This window comes from Petromyzon marinus, chromosome 17 (assembly GCF_048934315.1).
Source record: "Petromyzon marinus isolate PM22_M1 ecotype Great Lakes invasive population chromosome 17, UKy_Petmar_22M1.pri1.0, whole genome shotgun sequence".
Taxonomy (NCBI): domain Eukaryota; kingdom Metazoa; phylum Chordata; class Hyperoartia; order Petromyzontiformes; family Petromyzontidae; genus Petromyzon; species Petromyzon marinus.
In genome coordinates this window covers 1,480,996-1,490,868 of record NC_133683.1, presented here as the reverse complement: position 1 = coordinate 1,490,868, position 9,873 = coordinate 1,480,996, and the positions used below count along the sequence as shown (strand labels likewise).

Genomic DNA, 9,873 nt, shown 5'->3' with positions numbered 1-9,873 from the left:
CACATTTCACCACTCTGGTTAATGTGGGTTGGTGAAGACGTATAGTATGTATAGTACAACCAATTTTGATGGACTGCCCTTTGCTGCCCACCATGTAGCCCGACACCACACTTTTAGACCTGTTATGCACTATCCTGGCTCAAACCCTGCTGGGTTATCACGTTTTTTTTTATCACCGTGCCTCGATTCTCCCTCTTAACCTGCATTTTGTATCCACGGGATAACATGTGCAGTTTTATATGGACGTGCCAACAGTGCCTCCCACATTTCTATTGCCTGGTTCTCCACTGGCCGTTTTCCATGTTGCGCTAGAACCAAAAACCGGGATACGCTAACCTCACGCGGTGTCTGAATATGGCTTGGGGCCAAGCAGGGCCAGGGGCGGGGATAATGACGCGTACATTGTGCGTGACATTCGGTGAGTGCACGGTAAGGACACCAGCGCACATCACACCAGTGGTTCTCAACCGTTGTTGGCTACCGGTGCCCCCCCTCGTTGTTGAATTTAGTTTAAACCGAGTAGCCCCCCCCACTCCCCCCTTGACCCAACGTGGTTCTGAGAAATCAACGTGTGAATAATGAACGTCAATATTTTAACCAATTGTCCACTTTGTGAGAGGTATATCCTAACCAGCTGCTAGTAACTGCAAGCGAATAAAAACAAATTAAACGAACGCTCTGCACGCGAGACGTCATTAGTTCCCTGGCTGCTCTTGTAAACCCGCATTGTGTACGATCAGTGAGTTTAGAAAGTGCTTTCATATCGTTCCAGGTTACCACGTGGATACAAATTGTATCGTAGTTACTTTACATTGTCCGATTCATACATGACTATTCACCAATGACTCATGTCCGATATGATTTCACATATTTATACATTATCTCACGTACACCCTGGGGCATTGCCACATAGCCCCCAGGGGTCCGCGTACCCCCGAGTAAAAAAAAAAAGAAAATTACTGCACTACACCACCCACATGCGTCTCGACGCGCTCGTCACACGTGACGTCCGTGGCACGGCTCGGGTTCCGCAGTGGAAACATAACTTGGTGCCTTGAGAGCCACACGGGGCTGGCTCGGCACTGCCCTGGCGCGGCTTGGTAGCGAGGTGGAAAATAATTCGCATCACGTGGAAATTTATAGCAGCCAAATAACTCTGAAAGCACGTTGATTCTAAATGTTAAAGGAACAACCGGAGGACCCAGGGAATAATCCACGCGGCCACGAGAAGACAGAGAGACACGCAAACTCCAAATATTACAGGCGTCACAATTTGGATCGAACTCACGGACTTCCTGCATACGAGGCGAGGGAGATAACATCTTGCGAGGGAGATAATATCTTGTCATGGAGATAACATCGTGTCAGGGAGATAACATCTTGTGAGGGAGATAATATCTTGTCAGGGAGATAACATCTTGTGCGGGAGATAACATCTTGCGAGGGAGATACCATATTGCGCGGGAGATAACATATGTACTCTTTGGTTCTATTCGGTAAAGTCACGTAGGGAAAAATAAATAAATAAAATGAACAACAATCACGACGTTTCGGCCACAAAACAAGTGGCCTTCATCAGGTGAAGGGACCAAAGAGTATGGATCCTTGCAGTCACGAAAGCTTCAAATCCACATTTCACCACTCTGGTTAATGTGGGTTGGTGAAGACGTATAGTATGTATAGTACAACCAATTTTGATGGACTGCCCTTTGCTGCCCACCATGTAGCCCGACACCACACTTTTAGACCTGTTATGCACTATCCTGGCTCAAACCCTGCTGAGCGTCCGATTAAAACACTGACGAGATCTCAATATTTAAAACTGGCCCAAAGCCCCGTCATAGCACGAACATTACACTTTACCTATCTCAACAAATGTGGACATCATGAATCTTTGGTCTAATCTCAGATCTTGTGAGTTATAACTCGGGAGCTCCTCATGCACAGCCAGCCAAGGATAACTCCCTGCTATAGTGACGTCACAGCAAAAGGGCGTGACGTCACCTAAATATGGGCGTGGTCAAAAGCGGCCCCATCCCCCGCTCTTCCCGACCTTGCTTCCCCCCTCGCCGAGGTTACCCACATGAACAATAATAATAAATCATAGATGTACATTATGAAAGAATCAATGATTTTTCACAAAACTGCTCCAGTACGGCCTTCTGCCAATCCCCTGCTGGAGAGCCTCTTGACGATCGCACGAATCGTGTTGGTTATTTGCACATACTTCACCATGCCGGTGAGTATGGGTTGGTAAAGGAAAAGGAGGAGCATTAACGTACAAACAAAAACCTATTTTACTAGAATGCCTTCTGCTTCCCATCATGTAGCCTGTAACACCTGGTATGCACTATCCAGGCTCCAACCTCCTTAACGTTAGATGGAGACATCTGGCACATCCCCAGCAGTTTTGTCCACAGGCTCAACATTTAACACAAACACACATCTCTAACACTAACGTTAAACTTTACCTATCTCGACGAAGGTAGACATCGTGAATCTTTGATTTTTTCTCGAATTCAGAGTCAGAAGTCAGGAGCTCCTCGCGTGCACAGCCAGCCCACGATAAAGTCCGACCCAGAATGATGTCACCGTGACGTCGGTTCAATATAGGCGTGGCCAGAATGTGGGTGTGGCCAACGGCGGCGGCTTCCCCGCCCCCCGCTGCCCCTCCCCGCAGGTTTCTCTCAACCCTCAGTGCGCATGCGCAGGCCGCGCGTCTCGGACATCGCCTTCAGCGGCCGTTGGCGACGCGGCGGTTGTGGCGGGAAAATTAATAAAAAAAACTTCTCCGAATAACCGCGACCTTTAACTACCCTCACGGATAATCCACACGGATCTCTGGACGGCAAGGCGAAGACGATCAATGGAATAATCTCCGGTGAGAGACGGAGAGAGATGGGCAGGCGTGAGGGCGAGCCAGGTTCAACTTTGTTGAACGCTGAGCGCAGAGTGAATGGGGTTTGCCTCACTCAGCACGCGGCTTGGACACTTCGGTGTGCAAAGTGTTGTCTGGTTGTGCCGTGTAAAGGAGGAGGACATTCAGTAAATGTCGTTGGTTTGTTAATGGGAGTGTGTGGCGCGGTAATGGACTGGGTACGACTTACAACACAAGTTCTGCTCACATTGCACGCTAAGGGTTAGCACGGCGATTACTACGCGTGCATTTATTAGTTATTGTTCATGTTAAAAGTAGTATTGATTGTTAAGACAATAATGTTTAGTATTTGTAGGAGAATCATTTCAATATTGTACAGTATAGCATTGTCCTGCTGTGTGGCTCTCACGTGGCGAGCATCAGTGCAGCAATATTCAGTACATGGTTGTAATGCACTTCTATAGCCCCCTGCCATCACCAAACTCACACTGACCAGCGTGGTGAAGTATGGTAAATAACCCCTCCCCCTGGGAGCTGCATAGCATGGGACAGCTGTCAGCCAGCAATGGATTTAAAAAGGAGCTGTACTCCGCACACATTCTTATTCAGGGTAGGGTAAGGAACTTGGAGGTTCGGTACGCATAATGTGCTCGGAAAGTATTGTATTCTGTATGTGTGTTGAACCTCTTTCGCATCGTACAAAGCCAACCGTGCTCTTCGGAGGTGCGATAATATATAAATATAAGTAGTCATACTACTGTAATACCACTTAATATTTAGCATTCATTGTATTAGTAGTACGGTAATTTTTTTATATGCAGGTGTGCATGCCAAACGTTAACCAATGTTAAATGTTAAGCCTTCTCTTTTGAATACAGTGTGTTTTAAACATGGAGTTGTCTCCAGCTAATTCTTAAATGTATATCATTCATAATGTAGTAGTAGGCAGGTAGTGCATTTATGACACTTCAATTGTACATAGAGCTTGCAGGTGTGATGAAGGAAACCATGGGAAAGGCTGGAATTTTTGTTGAAAAAAGGACAACAGCCACAGTAGCTTAAGAGACCTAACGCGAAGTGGTCGACACTGGCCCATGCGATCGCGTTGCGACAGCGGACCCACTTTCCGCACACAGCAGCTCCTCATGGTGCCCCCCATACCAGGACCAGTGGTGACCTTGTAGCCACAGCCATTCCTCTCCCTGGCCCCATCCGGTCCAGGCATCCCAAATCGTACACAATGTACTGCAACGGTGGTGAGACAAACAGCCCTTCGGGCGACAGCACGGTGACGGACACAAGCCCTCGCGGCAGCCTGGGCAGCACGCTGCTCCGGACCGGAAGCGGGGGCTAGCGCAGCCCTGTGGTGTGCGGAGAGCAGTGCTGCTCGTAGGCGAGCGGTGCGCTGGACGCCTACATCGAGGACTTTGAGCAGAGCGGAATCTGTGCGTCACCGCCACCCAGGATACGTGCAGAGCACAGCGCCGCGCAGCATGGCGGAGCGGAGACGCGCGGAGGAGAGGAGGATGCACAGTGTGGATGAAGGTGGGTTGCGCCTCTCGCCACGCGAGGAATCGCTCCGTGGTGCTTGCACTCGAGTGGCTATCGAGTGTGCACGCGGTGCAATGGTATTGAAGCTATAGTAATAGGTTTTTACCCTTTTATCTGGCACAAAAACTGACACCTTTATACAAGGGATCATGTTTGCAGTAACCACAACACAAGTAGTCAAAATGCAAACAAAAAAGACAACTCTGATAATATGCACTGTCCTTGAATTTGATTGGTCCATACCCGAGATGGCTTTTCTGAGATCCCAGTCTCCACTGGTGTTGGACCAGAAGATGCAAAAAGGCGTCTTCTTATTCTTAGCGTCTTCTTGTTTGCATTTTGACTACTTGCGTTGTGGTTATCGCAAACATGATCCCTTGTATAAAGGTGTCAGTTGTTGTGCCAGATAAAAGGGTAAAAACCTATTACTATATCTTGTTACTGGCAAAGGAGGTCTCATAAGGTATCGAAGCTAGTTGACTGGAGGGGGATAATTGGAGAGGAGAACCCCATTTATTTGCTTGTACTGGGTGCTTGTCAATTATGCTATGCTATCATGAATGTAATGCAATTCCCCTAGAAAAAAAACCCTTAATAAGGTCTAAAGATACATTTTCGTGAGAATCCCACACTGGGATGCTTGGCAAATTCCATTAATGAGTTCATTTTATGTCAGAGAAAACTATCCACAGTAAGCACACGCATATGAGAGGATAGCATAGGTCTGAACAGATAGGTCGGAGCATGCATTTCTTTCTCCTGTCATCTTCCAGCAACTTCACTGATTATCGAGTTTGTAAAGTTTGTGAAATCTAAGTGATCCTCCAACCTTTGTGTCAAAATTTGCAGATCCTAGACTGGACACATCTGAAGTTTAAACAATAACAGCTCATGCACTGATTTATCCCATATTCTCACAAACTCCACAAACGGATAACATCATTAGTTACTGATGGTGCAAAGTAAGGCAACATTGCAGGATTGCCGTTCAGGGGTCAAGGAATCTAGGGGAGAGCAAATTCATTGTGTACCAGTAAAATGTCTGTGGGTCTTACATTGCAGGTGGCATGCTGCCTGTGGAGGACCTCATCTCGGGCACGTGCAGCCTCACTGCTGCGCTGCAGCGGTCATGGCTTATAGCCCGACGGTCAGTCTAACCACGGACCAGTTCCTAGAGGCGCCAGTTGACGGTTCCTCCAAGTCCTTGTTCCGCTCGCCTGGCGCCCACCGAGACCTCGCAGTGTCGCACAGAGGCAAGGCAGTGTCGCACAGAGGCAAGCGGTCATCTCTCGGGGTCACCGCGCACAGCCTCGGCGCATCATTGGTGAGGGGCAATAAGCCAACTGAACGGTTGAGCTCAACAGCGAGAAGCAACAAGGCCCTGATGCCATTAAATGAGTCGGCAAAGCCCAAAAATTATTTCTTTTCTAACCAGAAGAATGTTTTGTTGTACTTACGGAGCAGTGAAGCAACTAGGCGTGAGCACTTGCCGAACGGCGGCTGTGCGACAAGTACCTATCCCAGGTGGTTGACAAGCCAAAAGGATGAGCTGGATGTGTCGGGGATCACGAGCATTCCTGAGCTCAGGTACCCGGCCTGGCTGCGTGACTGCGATGTGGACTCCCAGACCAGCAGCCACGAGACGGATACTAGCACGAAGAGAGCAGGTGCCGCTCAGAGCCCGCAAAGCAGACCAAAGTACCCAGAGTGGCTCAAAGATTTGGACATCTCCGGCCTTACGAATGTAGCCAACGAGGAGCCCGTGTCAGAGGACCTTAGATCCCTAGGTGTGTGTGTGTATATATATAGTCTGTATATAGCAGATGACATTTCCTATGTTTTCAGGTACATATTCAGTCTTTTCTCACAGAGACGACTGAGCGGCCACCCATGTGGTTGTGACGTGCGATGCGTGATTCTTGATGCACAGCCTCATTGGAGGAGCTGCTGAGCAGGGCGCGCATGGAGTTGGAATCCCCCGGCTTGGAGGCCCCCTCCCCGGGCAGCTTCAACACGGACGTCTTCCTAGGGGCTGATCGTCCCTGGGAAAACCCCTCCACGCCATTGTGAATTTATCTTTATATTCACACTCACGCACAGCATAGAGGTTGCACCGCCTCTAAGTATGATGTCAGATTATGAATGTTATAAGCTAAGCAGGTAAGCCTTGTTATTACTTGGATGGGAGACTATTTGGTAATAGCATATATTATAGATTTTGGCTGCTAGGTAACCAGGAGTTAGTAATACAGCAATGGAATCTTGAATCTATATCCGGAGTTTTGCATTTTACTCCCTCTGTTTTCACCGGGTTCTCCGATTTCCTCTCACATACCACTCGCTGATGAAATTTGCAAAATATCACTGCCAAACCCGCCTGAGACTTGGTGAGATTTTTCTGGCTTCCACCATGATAATAAGTCAACCAAGTAATTTTCTCTCAATCGTTTCTCTTCTCAGGGCCGTGTACCACCTGTCGCGTCTGAAAGAGCTGGTTGACACCATCAAGGAGAACAAGGATGGCTGCATTTTAAGGCGGTGGTCGAGGTTTGTACTCAGAAGGATATGTTCGCTTGGTCCTGCTAATTCATGGTTGTTAAACATCAATGGTACTTCAGGTGCTGTGGTGTGAATCGCAATTACTTGTGAACTTGTGGGGCCCATGGGGCACAGTAATTGCCCTGTTAATGGAAGTGCCACAACAAAGTATTGGAAAAATGTGATGAAGTTCGTTCAGGGTTGGAGTTAGTGAATGGTTGCAGCAGTATTTTGCACAGCAAATCCATGCAGACTCAAATGTCACTTGAAAGAGAACGGATATGTGAAAAATATTGTGAGCACAACTAAACTTATTTTGGTTTTATCCATTTTGGAAGGAGACTACTTTATTGGGAACATACATGCTAGTATTTGTGTAGTTATAAACATTTGGGAAATCACTGTAAAAGTACATTTGCTTATTTAGATTGCACTATACCTGTATTGTAAAATTTCAGAACCTTTTATGTAACTTGTAATCAATAAACCAAAGTTGCATATTGTATGCAACCCATGACTTGGATTGTTTTTATCATGTCTTGTTTAGCATGGTTGGTTATGTACAGTGTGAAAGAAATTCAACATACATTAAATATTTTCTGATATTTGAATGTTTATATTGTACATGTATATTTATTTTACAATAAATCTGAGACAAAGGCTTATACACATGGAATTGAAAATATTCAGCTATGATTTGTATTTCTCAAGTATTTTAAGAAAAGTCAGCGAGTCTCGTGACATGTCTTCACATTTGGGGGTGATGATTGTGATGGATATACAAGCATTAACCTGCTTACATTCCTAGAGTATGTAAGGTGAATTTGGGCATTCTGGGTGATTGGGTTTTAGGCCAAACACAGGCAGATGGTTGGGGATAGATGTTTTCAAGCATCTATTAATTATTCATCGGCATGTACTATCTTACTATGATGTAAAGTTCAAAGACATGGTTCATGAAGGGAATGGAATAAAAACTCAACTGTGCACAAGTATGGAGGAATTAATACTTGGAATTCAATGCAAAGATCTGGCCATATGGCGTTTACTGGGCACCAGGGTTGCCAAACAACACATGAAAGATGTGTATCAGGCACAGCCTCTGCATTATGAAAAAAATATCACTTCCTGAAGAAGTGCATTTTGCTTCTCCTGTCTTAGGTCACCAAAATAAATTAGAGCAAATTTGACTCGACTGACAGGCAGCATTTATACTTGTGAAGTGTTCTCCTTCCGACGTGTGGTGTGTGTCGCACACACTGTCGAAGACGAGGTAGTTGCAGGAGACACCGTCTCTTTATTATCTTGTTCACACCAACTCCGGCCTCACTCGACCACGTTGCCATAGAGCCCGGCCTAGACACGACCCTGTCCGTGTTGCACCGACGGCGTCGACCGAGAAGGCCAGCTACTGTCTGGCCACGCAATGATTGGGCGAATGCGGTGGCAACGACAGCGACGACGAGACGAGTCCACTCCCAGAACCGGCAGCCCGGAGCTCTCGCTCTCCGCTGCTTATATTATATTCTATATTCTACTCGGCGCGGCTTGGCTCTGCCCTATCCACGCCTCCCTTCTCGAACCGACCAGAGGGTTCCAGAGGCTTCCCTATGAGGTCTTCCATGACCCTTGCCCCAATTCCTCTGCCCGGCCGGCATACCCGTATATATGCTCAACGGCGTGTGTGCAAACTTTCCACTGCAGTTGCCGCTGCTGGACAGCAGTCAGCGCTGTGTCACTACACTTGTATGAACACAAGAATTACATAATCATGTCTACACTTATATGTAATGGGCTGAGATAGGCGCACACAACTTCTTGGGAGGCAACACTATTTATTAACACCAACACATTACACTTAACATAAATTTCGATTTAAAGCTTTCGTGACTGCGGACTAACACCAATCCCGAATATCCGCCCCCACAGCCTTTAAATAATCTCCAATACAGCCCCCCAATCGACTATGCGTGTATGAGTGACGTCCCTGCCCTCTAACCCCCGACCCCCCCGTCCCGCACGTGCGATTGGTGTGTCGCTCTAAAACTGACTCCAAATCCCCGCCCCGCAGCCCTTTAAACAATCTCCATTGCCCGGCATCGGCGGCAACGCGTGTGCGAAGGACGTCATTGCCCTCTGACCCCTGACCCCCCGTTCAGTTCGTGTGAGTGGTGCGCGGGGTTGTGTGAGCGGAGACGTCGCGTTTGAGTGGCTGAGAAGCGACGGATTGATTCCAGGCAGCCACGTGCCAGCCCCGAGCTATGCCCCACAAACAGGACCCGCGGACCCGAGGGGCTGCGGCGCGAGGAGAGGAGCCGGAGAGCGGCAGCCCTCTCACCGCGAGCGAGGAGTCGAGTAGCGGCTGCTCTCACTCGAGCGAGGAGTCCGGAGCCCGCAGCCCTCTCGAGATCAGCCCTCCCCCGGGGGGGGGAGCCGGGGGCCCGCGTCCCCCACAACTGACAACCTGTGTACCAACTGGCCGAGCGAGAGTTTGTGTGTATTTGAGCGCAATCGTGCCAGTGTTTAGCTGTACCAGGGAGTTTGGTGCAGCAGAGTGTTTCGGTGTAGCAGGGTGTCCGGATTGTGCCGGCACACTACCCTTCTATCCATAATGTCGTAGGGTGAGCTCCATTAAACGTTAACTCGGACCCCAACCTGTCAAAGCGCCTAATCTCGGAACGTGGTTCTCAACCTCTTACCTCACCCATGCTACGTACCTTTGAGACGTCCTGCTTTTACAAATGTTGATGAACTGGAGGGCAAAGGTCTGGAGGACCCCACATGGAGTCTGGTTTCTCACACCCGAGCCTCCTGTGACATTTCTGGAGGCTTCTCTGGAATCTTTGTCCCATTTATTGAGTGCAGATTTGGCTTACTTCTAGCTTCATCCCAAGACGTCATCCAGT

The 9,873-nt window shown here is 48.1% G+C and overlaps 1 long non-coding RNA gene across 1 annotated transcript; it reads left to right on the top strand.

Annotated features, from left to right (window-relative positions):
• The first annotated feature begins 2,563 nt into the window (after positions 1–2,563).
• On the top strand, positions 2,564–7,490 carry LOC142924811 (uncharacterized). The gene is made up of 4 exons (XR_012941883.1): positions 2,564–2,881; positions 4,260–5,753; positions 6,360–6,495; positions 6,890–7,490. It is a non-coding gene; the product is annotated as an uncharacterized LOC142924811 (long non-coding RNA).
• The last annotated feature ends 2,383 nt before the right edge of the window (positions 7,491–9,873 follow it).